General features: G+C 42.5%; 1 protein-coding gene across 2 annotated transcripts in view; it reads left to right on the top strand.

Moving 5' to 3' along the window:
• LOC105283935 overlaps nucleotides 1–12,903 on the top strand; it is an 80,146-nt gene that overhangs the window by 1,975 nt on the left and 65,268 nt on the right. The gene's annotated exons all lie outside the window — the stretch shown is intronic.

Below are 12,903 nucleotides of genomic sequence, written 5' to 3' on the forward strand. Positions count from 1 at the left end.
TGCGGTTACTAATTTCATAATGCAGGAAGATAATCATGGCATTGCACGTTGCGCTCCAAGTTACAAATGTAAAATGAAGCAGTTACGTATTAATGCGTGTTGACCGAATCCAACCGCGTATTAATTTTGTAATTATATATGGCTATTAGTCATTTCTAGTAATATGCAGTTAATTAGCATATTATAAATTAATACTAGCATTACAATATTCGTAGTAATTTTAACTGATTTGCTGTATACACGCTAGCACACGCGAGTAATTTGTCGCCAAGACCAGGACGGATTTAAAAGAAGCGCGGCAGTGAGGAGGCGCGGGATTTTAATCGAATCAGGATTCGCGAGTGAATGGCAAACGCTTCTGACGCGGAAAATTTGTAATTATGAAAAAGAGAGATCTCTCTTGAATTAAGCGCAAGCCGCACGCTCAACGCGGGCAAGTGCGCGGCTTCCCCGGCGTTTCTTCCATATTCGATAAATTCCTCGAGTTCCTCCATTCTTCTCGCCCAAGTTTCCACGCTGTCGCATATTTTGCTGCATATTCGGTCGATGCACCTGCATTTCTGTCGATACCTGTTTCCGACGCGTATCTCGCGCTCTGTTACGTATAGACGTGCCAGAGTGCAGGATCCTTTGCGTGACATTCGAGTACTGTCCATATATCGTGCATTTCTTCCAGCGCCAATCGGGCTGTCTCTCGGCGACAGGTGGGATTCTCTAAAAGTGTTTTTGCATCACGAGCTTGTAAAACAGTGGATTTTTATAGCGCTTCTTTTTCGACCGTTCGTTACACGTGATGAGGTTTTATATGCGCGCGTGCGTTTGTTTGGTAACTGACAAACGGAAAAACAGAGGGAAGAAAACGGACACTGTATGTATGAGCGGGTCATTGACGAGAACTCCAGAGTGGTAGGTGGTAGAAATGAAAAAAGTAGAATAAGGCCACGCGGGTCGGAAGGAAGATAATTAAAGGATACACATCGGACGGCACGAAGGGAGGGAACGAAGCGTGACAAAAGTCGACGATATTATTAGCTATTCATCCAATTAGCGAGGATCATACGCGGTTATCGTGCATCAATGAAAACGGATGTAGGATGGATCAGGTAAAGTGTGACAGACAAGAACAGAGACAGAAATAGAGACAGAGACAGAGAGAGAGAGAGAGAGAGAGAGAGAGAGAGAGAGAGAGAGACTGTTGTAAGATCTGGAAAGATAGTCGAGACTGACAGGTCGTATAGAGGATCGGAATGAAAACAAGTTGATCACAACAGTAGGAGTATTGGCCGTGCAGCCTAAGATCTAGGCGTGTGAACCAGGGATCCCGGAGAGTTCGAGTTCAAATCTAAGGCAGTCTCCTAGTTATTTTTCGCCTCTTACAATTCAGAAGTGGGATAAAATCCGCTACCCCTCGAAGACAGTTGAGATTCATCCGCTAGCCCCCGGAGAGGAGGGAGTTGAGAAGCAGCTGGCCGGTAGTGAAGCCTGAACATGGAGGTCGGGACGGACTCAGAGGAGTGAACCAACATGGAGATTGGGAAGGACTCGGAGGAATGAACCAACATAGAAGTTGGGAGGGACTCAGAAGAGTGAACCAAAAATGGATGTTGGGAGGGACTCAGAAGAGTGAACCAAAAATGGAGGTTGGGAGGGACTCAAGTGGAGTGAACCGACGATTTGGAGACATTCGGGGACGAATGTAATGTCAGGCTGGCCGAGCTGTAAGATCTGGAAAGATAGTCGAGACTTGACAGGTCGTATAGAGGATCGGAATGAAAACAAGTTGATCACAACAGTAGGCGTATTGGCCGTGCAGCCTAAGATCTAGGCGTGTGAACCAGGGATCCCGGAGAGTTCGAGTTCAAATCTAAGGCAGTCTCCTAGTTATTTTTCGCCTCTTACAATTCAGAAGTGGGATAAAATCCGCTACCCCTCGAAGACAGTTGAGATTCATCCGCTACCCCCCGGAGAGGAGGGAGTTGAGAAGCAGCTGGCCGGTAGTGAAGCCTGAACATGGAGGTCGGGACGGACTCAGAGGAGTGAACCAACATGGAGATTGGGAAGGACTCAGAGGAGTGAACCAACATGGAGATTGGGAAGGACTCGGAGGAGTGAACCAACATGGAGATTGGGAGGGACTCAGAAGAGTGAACCAAAAATGGATGTTGGGAGGGACTCAAGTGGAGTGAACCGACGATTTGGAGACATTCGGGGACGAATGTAATGTCAGGCTGGCCGAGCTGTAAGATCTGGAAAGATAGTCGAGACTTGACAGGTCGTATAGAGGATCGGAATGAAAACAAGTTGATCACAACAGTAGGAGTATTGGTCGTACAGCCTAAGACCTAGGCGTGTGAACCAGGGATCCCGGAGAGTTCGAGTTCAAATCTAAGGCAGTCTCCTAGTTATTTTTCGTCTCTTACACTGTGTTTTGCCGTTAAATTACACGCGCGAGTTCGAGACTTGGCCTTGAGACTCTCATGTTTAAAAGTATCGTAGCGAATTGATAATTTTACGATGACGTTCGCTCGACCGATCCTGTTCCCCGAGTGAAAAGCCTGACGTCATCCCCGTGTCGCGACGGAATATTCCGTGATACTTTGCGCGGAGCTTTCTCGAGCAACGCCGTCCTTTGAACGGGGTAAACGCCACCGTGGTAAAGTCGCCCGGCGGCGTTTCCGGCGCTAAATTATGACTTGTCATGCGTTACTATTCGCGGTGTACGTCTCCCCGGGCGACATTAGCATTAGCGAGGCACGCTATCGCAAAAGAGAGATACCGAGCGACGTCTCGCATCTTCTTCTCGAGAAAACCGGAATTTACAACTAGAATTCCGCCGATACGAGCGAAATAAAAAACTCGTTTCATTTTCTGAAATTCTCAGGGGAATTCCAGCGTGTCGAGGAAGGATTAAACGCGCGCGTGCACGCGCGCGGATATATGCGAATAATACATAATTACGTATTATTAGTGCCGTTGTCATGCTTCAAATTAGATTTATACGAGGCTTCTCGCGGCCTCGACTTTCACGTGACCGCGACCATGCACCGCCTAGTACTAATTTGCTTCGTTTCCTCTTTTTCTTTTCACTTACAAGCGAGAGACAGAGAGAGAACGCAAATAGTAGCATTTAACGAACAAGTTGCGTTCGCAGTTGTCGAGTCACATGTCGTGACTACTTTTCTACGAAGGATCTTACAGACGTAATGCAGGAGTTTCTCGCACGTAACGTTGTGACATCACGAGCCTAATCGAAAGAGACTGCGAAAGTTTTAACTTTGATGTATCAAAGTGCATGAATAATGTCGCACTGACCAGAAAGGACTTGGAGAAAATGGGATTCACGGATGCAAATGGATAAAGTTGAATAAGATCTTTCTAATCTCAACTGAATTTTATTTTCAAAGTTTAAGAGACGAGAGGGATAGTGGAGTACAATTTTTCGGGGATCGAACAACGAACGTTACTTTTCTATTTCTGTAATTTTCTTTTTTTTATATCAAATACTGCTTTTGCACAGCAGAATTTGGTCGCGATTGGTAGCTCGAATTGATCGCTCGATATAGCGCATTAACACGTATAGGTGACGTACAGGTGGACGAAAGAAACTTGGTCTGACGATATTACGCCCGTATTTACGTGCACCGCATCCGATAGTAGTCACGCTGGTTTATTTGCCAATGGCAGCAACCTGGCGCACGTGGGAGATCGAACGTTTTGCGAATGTTTATCAAAGGTTTTTACGTGCGATAACGTGCGTTACACATACAAATACAATTCGAATATCCTGCTGTTGCGGAAATGGCCAGCGCGCCATTCTTTTTAGAGAATATGATAATCCAGTTCGTGATCCAAATCTAATCGTTGAAATATTGTGATCCTTTCGGATCGAAATACTATTTGCCGAAATGGTTTGTTTCGATATAGTGATTGATTTAACATTGCAATGTATTGGGTTGCAACATATATTCATGTAACATATATTTTTTAATGTTTTTAATAATGATTCGTAAATATAAATATAAATTAAATATGGGTTGTTTGTAACAGATATTCATTATTAAAAACAGTAAAAAACCAAGATGATTATGTTACAATTAAATTAAAAACAGTAAAACAACCGAGACGATTATGTTACAATTCAATATTTTGACAATCAACTTTCACGCGCACGCACTACTCATTTTATTTTCTAGTCGCTAGTCGGTTAATTTTAGAGATAGTGTCTTATGAGAAGAATTTGCATTTACACCTAAAAGACATAAAAGTATATAATTCTTATGTAGTCGAATAAAACAAAGTTTAGGCTCTGTTGCAAACGGAAAAATATAAGGATAATAAGGATTGATCCTATGTGGACACAAATACTGATCCTACATATAAAAATCGTCCGTTTTCAAAGTACATCCCTGTAACATCGATATAGCATTGGAACATGGTCAACCAATGTGTAAATGCAGATTTTTGAAGGCCTGTTTCGAAAAATTGCCTGGAGAACACTTATCACGGTTACTTGAATGACTGGAAATATCATCGTAGCAAGTTTATTAAAATTCCGAGTTTTGAAAAGCAGAATTGCAGGTAGACGATTTATCTGATTTGATCCCTTGCAATCATTCTCCATTGACAACGTTCGAAATTCCGACGCACATTTGCAATTGTGTTACTTGTATATTTAATAACATTCGCGGTATTATGTACAATAACGGTATAATAGCATGTATTTATTATGCATGTTATTATTTTTATGACGAGCCTCTCGATCAAAAACGCGCAAAATTTTCCGTTTCCGAGGCGTGACACGAATCGTGCGTTGCAACTATCGATTTCATTCGAAAATACCTGACCAACGTATATCACCACGAACCTGGCAGATTAATGTTTCTGCGCTCGTTACAGCAAACGTTTATACCTTTGCGTTTGATTTATGGCATACGTTAGACGTGGCATTAAATCGACTTACGGTCCTATCCGTGATATCAATCCCCATGCGGCCTCGTTGCGTCGGAAAACAAGAAAGAAAGCGATTAGAATACACGACTGCATTTTCATCGGCTTGCAATAATATTTCGGCAATTCCTATGATACAAAAAGGTAGAACTTAATCCTTTAATCGTTTAATGGATGAATCGCAATTTTATTAATTTATCAATTTTATCGCAATTGGATCAATTTTAGCATTGATGTAGTCAGTTTGTATTAACGTTTGAAAATCGCGTTTCGTAACATAATCGGACTACTTTCTCTCTCTCTAATTAGCCAATTCGATAAAAGTCGCTTGAAATCCGTAGATACAGCGAAGCAGTTTGATGCCTTTGAAAGGTGCAGAAAAAGGTACGCTATACAGCAAAACTGCAAAAAGATATTCGCCCTTTCTCTCGCTCTCACACAGATATCATCGAGATATCGCCTAGCAACGAAAGCTGATAGCTTCCAGTGAATCGATAGACGCGCTGTAATGCAATATATCGGATGGCACTCCTCGGCCTTCGGCCTATGCTCGTTCGCCCTGTCTCTCGCTTTTCCTCGCCCTCGGCCTCGCCCTCTCCCTCATCCGCGTTCTCATCCTCGTCCTCGTCCTCGCCCTCACTCTCGCCCTCGTCCTCGCCACCTGCACTTCTGTCTCTCGTTTCCCTCTATCGTGCGCTCTATGTACTCACGAGTGAGTCCCATGTACCTCTGCCCTTGAGTAAATACATTTATTCCCCCCCGTACGTTCGCGCGCCACCCCCGCGCCACTATGTCCGTGTACATGTGAGCATGTGTGTACGCATGCAAATTCGTACGCGACATGCGTTTGCCCGTGAGGCGTGAATCGAACGCAGGAAGTCAACCGTTGCAGACTTGCTCACGGCAACAAATCCCATTGGTCCCCACCACCTTTGACTGCGTGATTACGGGAAATTTTTCGTTTCCGGCTGTATCGTTATCCGTTCCGAATAAAAGTAGCTTTCCAGCGATATCCTGCAACGAGACGGAAACTTGAAAAATGGACAAAATGACGCTTATTTGTTAGCTTCAATCGTGGCTACATCGTGGACACATCGTGTCGTAAATCTTTTCACACACAGTGTAGATTCTCGTTAGTAACAGGGTGCCATGCCATCAGCAGCAATGAATACCGCGCCAGTGCTTATACATAATAAATATACCTATATAAATATGCGTATGCATGCATGCATTTATTTTAATATTAAAAAAGTATTAATCGATTTTCCGGCGCTTGGCCGTGTTCGATGCGATGTGCGTGGACGCGAGTTTCTGCGTTTACGTGGCAAGTTACGCTTTTTATTGCGATGATACGATCAGAATTTCTCACCCTGTAAAATACGCGTTCACCGCATTCAATAACGAAAGAAAGACTCGTGTAACGATGTAACTCGTGTTCGTTTGTGCCACTTTCCGAATGGCAGGGTGGGAGAGGAAGTGATCTTAATTCCAAGAATGGCACCTTAATCCGCGAGAGGTTTGCAGAAATTAAATCTCAGTCGCGAACATCCATTTCTTCTCATTAGTTGAGAATCCATCCATTTCATTCTTCCGCAATTTACCAGAGTATTAGGTATTGTAATACAACGTAAGGGTATTAGTAAGATTTATCGTGTGTCGTAACGTTTTAAAATCCAATTTATATACAATTTCGTACAGTCCTGAATTTTGCAACGTACGACTCTGCAAAATTTCAAAACTTGATTTGAGGCGGGAGGAAAAATTTTCGCTCGGAAAAATGGATGCGCGCGTGTCGGATGTGTGGCGTAGAAATCTGAAAACGTAATAGGTCTCGCAGAGCTTGCTAATTTGGGGAATGACGGTTGCAGAACTCGTGTAATAAGTTCTTGTCGGGGTGCTTTATTTTTCCGCTCTTTGCAGTTCACGTCTCGCTAAATGTGCATTAACGATCCTCTTCTCGCGACGCGACGCAGCGGTGCACGTTGCAGACGACGATGCGCGCACTTGCGCAGGGTAGCAGCGCGTAACACCTCTGCTCTAGATGGCCCGATGGAGACATTGACCCGGTCAGAGAGACGCCATTTATGGATTTCCTGGCGTGTCCCTCTCGATGGAGCCGCTCCTCGTCAGGGATCGTTTCTGCCGTTGCAGCCCGCACAATGAACGTCTCCTCGTTTCGCGCGCGCATACGCCTTATTAGGACATACTTTTCCCTCGGCGAGCGAACGGAAAAACAGACGGCGCGAAACTTTCAGCGAGAAATCTCGCTCTCGTGACGAAAGAGGAAACTTGTCTCGCGATACGCGTCGCCGCTGAAAAAGGCTGAAACGAAATCAGTTTACGGGTGACGACTTATTCTGTCAACGAGGAAACCATTACTTGTCCTTTTCTATGGGACATATCGCTTACAGTTTCACGTGTCTAATTCAAGAAGACACAGGCAATTAATTTCTCACGTCAAATAAAATTCCATTTTCAATTTTAACTTTTCTCATAAATGCCACGTTAATACGAAAATTTCCTCTTCATATTAACGGTTTTTTGCGCGATGCAGAATTATTCTTGTAATATTAATTTATAACAAAGTAATTTGATGATTGTAATTACATTCGTTATCGCGATATCTCAGCCAGGCTAAAACTTATGCCTCTGAATACATAAGGAACGTGGTCGGATTTCAAATTTAAATTTAGAATATGGCCGGAACTGCGACCGGCCGAACTAATTTGGATTAAACCGAGATCCAATTTTGTCCCCCGATAATTCCGCGAGAACGCTCTTGCCGAACCGGTATTTTGATAAGTATTTTACCGCTTGCGGTCTGCATCGCTCGTACACGTGTACGCGACGAGAAAAGAATCTGCGAAAGAAGCGAGATTTAATCGCGATGACGTTGCGGTCTTTCCGTACTCGTAATTACATAACGGACATATACACAGTGGAAGGTTTTTTTTCATCGGACGCGTCTTCTGATTGAATAGCGCATTTTACTCGTTTGACCAGTCATTCACGGGGCAAAGTCGCACGGATTTTCATCACGACGAATCTATTTACTCCCGTACGTACCATCGAAACCCTCCATTTACGTCGTGGATTTATGGTACTGTTAGAAAGCTAGACGAATGGCGGCAATCTGGAAAAGGAGCCGCGATGGGCGGACGGTGGCAATGACTTCTTGCTCGCTCGCGGCAATCGTACCCCGTACTGGAGCTGGAGCTCGCACTTTTGTTTCGTGGCTTCTGATTTATCGTATGGCTCGCGCGCAAGGGATACCGTTCTCCAAATTGAAAAGAATAAAACTAAGGCGTCCACACACGCGATATTCTTTTCAGATCTTTATTGGCTGAAAGCGCCTTAAGTAAGTTTCGAAAAGGCAATGTAGTACAAAATAGTAACTGATCATTACGACTATACGTGTGGTATCGCTTAATAATATTCTTTTTATGTCACATGTTTTAGTTCCTATTTAAAATACACTGTGACAACCAATCCCTGTGCTTGAGACAATCAACCCCACAGCGGAGAAGATTGTCACGTTCTTTGCACAAATTTTTTTTAATTTTTGTAAGTGTGCTGAGAATTATTAGAAAATTGACCAATTTTTTTAGAATGCTTTAAGGATAGAATCTAACATGTATTAACAGTATCATTTTTGTGCATAAAAATAAAGTGTAAAAAATTCATAGGTGAAAAGTGTGACAACCAATCCCGGTCTCCCCTATATTACATCGCTGTGATATAATTACGAAGTTAGTTGATATAGAACATTTGGTTGATACGTTTTAAGAACGCTCTAAACTTCAACCATATTTACTGGTATTAATTAAGAGATACTAATATCTGTAACTTCGTGTACTTTTTTTAAGAGTTACAGAAACTAATTTCGGGTAGGAAAACTTTGCGAAACGTCGCGCGGGATCCGGAAGGGGAACGAAAAGGGAAGAAAAAGAAAATGCTTGGGTGTTTCATAATATTACAAATTTTGAAAATTATCCGGAAAGTTTTGCAGAGCGACGCTCCGGGAAAGAACTCGATTCAGTTGCTGCTTCTCGCAATAAGCGGAATCTCCCGTAGGCCAAGTGAGCCTTTTAATTCCATGACCCCGTTTCCGACAAAATTAACTTCTCTAATTTCGCGTGCGGCCTGCGAAAATAATACGACATACGTGCAAGGAAGATAAGCCCTGTGCTGCTCTTCCCGTACCGTACTGTGGCTCTCTCATGGCTGGCGTGTCGCGATTTCATATCAGATGAGTCTGCAGGGTTAACAGGTGACCCCTCCGGCTGGCGCACGTTTTGAGTATAATGAATATGACGAACGACTCGTTTTACCGTTAAAACAACGCAGTAGGAGAATAATAGGCCCCCACTCGAGGGAACGGGAGTACGCACAGTCACGTGGAAATTTCCAGACGCTGCCATTTATTCTTGTATACACGCTGTTTCTTTCGTTGGACGATTAAGAAAAATATCTTTCATTCGTTTCAAATGCGAGCAATCTCGCGCGATAAAATGTTGCCTGGGAAAAGGATCTTGTTGTTTTCCCGCACGCGCTGCGACTAGAATAATTACATCGATGTAAATTATACTTTACTCTTCTATATTATTATATTAATCTGCTGGGGAGAGGATACAAAACATCATCATCATCGTCAGTCTGATAAGCAATTGATATCCGCGCATCGGGAACCGAATTGCTACAGATTTGATTAAATATGGAAATTAAGGCGGCGCGCCCCGATAAATGATTCAATAGCGTCAAAGTTTCCGCGGAACAGTGTTTCCTTTCTCGGAAGCCAAACGACGGTGAACACCGGCCCAAGTTCTGCTCGGAATGATTATTAATTTACAATAAAGTAGCCGCGCGTGCATTGTGTTCTTCGTAGATTATAAACGTCGCCATCGTGTGTCGATCGATAAACGTATCTACGAGCAAATGGGCAAACTTGCTGGAGAAACGAGATAAATTATCGACTTTTTGGAAAAGTCAAATATGTCAAATTGCTGTTATGATTACCCCATTAACCGGCTACCACAAACATATCCGTAGTCGCACGATATCGATTTTGCAGCCTACACGTGTGCACGAAGTAGACGCCGTTCCTCTTTACTGAGTTTCAGTGATAATAACGTGCAGATAAAGTCCCATCGTTTAATGTCTCCTTCAAGAGGATACGTATATGCACATATATACATACACACAGCCGGAAGGATAGGAAGATATCCAAACTATAATGTTCAAAACGTGCATAGTTCACGACGTAATTTACGAAACTGACAATTTTTTATTAGAATATTAACACTTTCACGGCCATTGTCACGTATGCGTGACTTTGCTTGCCGACAGTTATCGGCCGACGTGACTTTGTTCGCGCAGTTATTATATACATAAATATTAATATCGATAAATAAAATTAAAAATATTTATTAATAATAAAAGTGTATGTTTATTGCATTACAAAATTTATATAATAATTTCTAGAGTTTCTATGCAGAGAATGTTTTTTGTAGCGGTCGATCGTTGCTGTCCGAGCGACCACGGAACGAAAGTTGTCTCGCGAAACATCCAGCCGTGAAAGTGTTAATATCGATAACATTTTTTGTTCGCGATCTTGATCTTGAAGTGCTTGTGACGGATGGTGACAAATCACCAAAGGTAAATTCTAGTAAGTAACAAGATCCCCATGATATGTCACGCTATTACAATCCAATATTGCGAAAAATCACGTTAGGGTAGGGCAGGGCGTGGTAGGGCGCGTTAATCGTCGTGCACCGCTGATGGATCATTGAAGATCGGGCGCTGGTCGTTGTTGGTTATACGGATATCTTCGTTTCCGAACAACTTGCTTGCCACGTTTCTCCCTCCCCCCTCCTCCCCGTCGGCCGTCGTATTAAAATGCGGCGGCATGATTCTAATAGAAGGCATTACCGGCCCGGGGCTGGATGCAAACACGTTGTAATGTATTCATATTGGCCCACTGTGCTCCACGGACCTCAAAGTGAGGGCTCTTCCCCGGCTGTGATATTTGAATTTTAATGCGAATCCTCCACCTGCCGCCATCGCCCGCCCTTCCCCTCGATTCTCCCTCTCTCTCCCTTTTCCATTTCGCCCTCTTTCGGTTCTTTTCAGCACGTTCCCCGCGCGTTTTCCATCACTAGTTCTTTCCTCTCATCGCATTCGTCGACCACTCGAGAAACCATCGTGCCCTTTTCGGTACCCACCTTGGCAACAATCGCCGGATTTCACAAACGTCGCAGCTACTCTTGAAAAGGAAGGTCGTCTTCTTTCCTCTTGGTTTTTTTTAGCGACGGTTCGTAGAAGGAAATATTTCTGTGGAAAGCCTTTCGGAAAAGGCGTTCTTCCACCCAAGGTCCTCGACGTTTTCAAGCCCTCCTCGTCTCTTTTTTTATATTCTTTCAGATAAAATAATTTTTAATCTCAATAATTTTTCATTAATCTTAGTACGCTGCTTTTCAAATATTTATCTGTATTTTATGTGCTTTAACGAAAACAACTTTATGCTTTTTGCTGAAAAGATATATGACATTATTGGTAAAAAGAAGAATTACGCAAAGCCTCGTTACGTAAAGTCTTAGTCAGAACGAAATATCTCTAGAGAGCGACGTGACAGATGAACTGTTGAGCTTCGTGGCTCAGCCAAAGGAGATTTTCCCGCTCAGATTGGCGCCTATACCTGTCCTGTCCTCCGAATAATCGTTCCTGCTCGAAGGATTCCTCGGGGAGGAGTCAAGCCAGTCGCCCGGGCATCTCTACCACCTTCGAAGGAACCTCGACTCTCGTTATCTTCATTCTCGTTGACTCTCTCGTTCGATCCCTGAAGAGGGCGATGCCACGTTCGTTTATAGACCAACCTAACTCCGAAGAGGTTGACAAAGTCGACGTTTGCTCCATCCTTCTGGATTATCTCTACGATGCCCATCTTTTTGGCCATATTAAACTAGAACCCTCACAAAAATTATCCTAAAATAGGTTTGCATATATCGCAAAGTTTATTGCTACTTTGTTGCTTTATTCCAGATTTTTTTACTCCAACTTTTTTTGCAGGAAATTGCGTTTGCAGTAGGGAGGCGAGATTAGCTTGATAAGCTAGCTCACCCCTCATATTGAAGAAATCATAGAACACTTTAACTAAAACAACAGATATACCAGGATTTCTTACTATTTTGTTGCTCTAAGATATGTTTTAAGCCGTAAAAATATTTTTGAAAAATAATACTCTTTAAAAAGAATTATTTTATCGCAAGTTTATATCTTTAAGTTTTGGAAGACAAACTTATTACTCGGAAGTTATTGGCATAGAAATGATTGTCGAAGAACGTACTTTCCGAACAGGCAAGGCTCAATTTTATTGCTTGATGGTAAGTGTTAACAAATTACACTTAACTATGTTAAGTCAACATAGATACATTTGTTTTCCTAATTAAGAAGTAGCTTGTTAGTATCAAGCTTGATCACCCTTCATTTTAAACGCGATTTCTTACAAAATAATAAGAGTAGCAAAATTAGGAATGGAACGAGTTAGAAAGAAATTAGCACTAAATTTTGTAATATGTGCAAACTTGTTTTGTGATGATGGGATTGTGATATGGATCAGCCTCTTTCATTCCGTAGTGATGCGCCACAAAAGAGTCGAAATTAAACGAAACTTTTCTCTTTGGATATGTATTAGGGGTGTAATTTAGTTTTGAGGGTTTTTTTGCTCAAAAACGCATGTATTTAAATATGATAATGAATGAATACCTTAATCAAAATATTTTCCTTCGTTTTCTATAACTTTTTCCCATCTTTCTGGCAAGAGATGGATTCCACCACGATAAAATGACTTTTCTTTTCAGTTGATCCATTCATCGACGAATTTTCGCACTTCTTCCAAATTATCAAAGTGTGTATCCTCTAAAGCGTGTTGCATCGACCGGAACAAATAATAATCCCATG

The sequence above is a fragment of the Ooceraea biroi genome, chromosome 13, assembly GCF_003672135.1.
Source record: "Ooceraea biroi isolate clonal line C1 chromosome 13, Obir_v5.4, whole genome shotgun sequence".
NCBI lineage: Eukaryota > Metazoa > Arthropoda > Insecta > Hymenoptera > Formicidae > Ooceraea > Ooceraea biroi.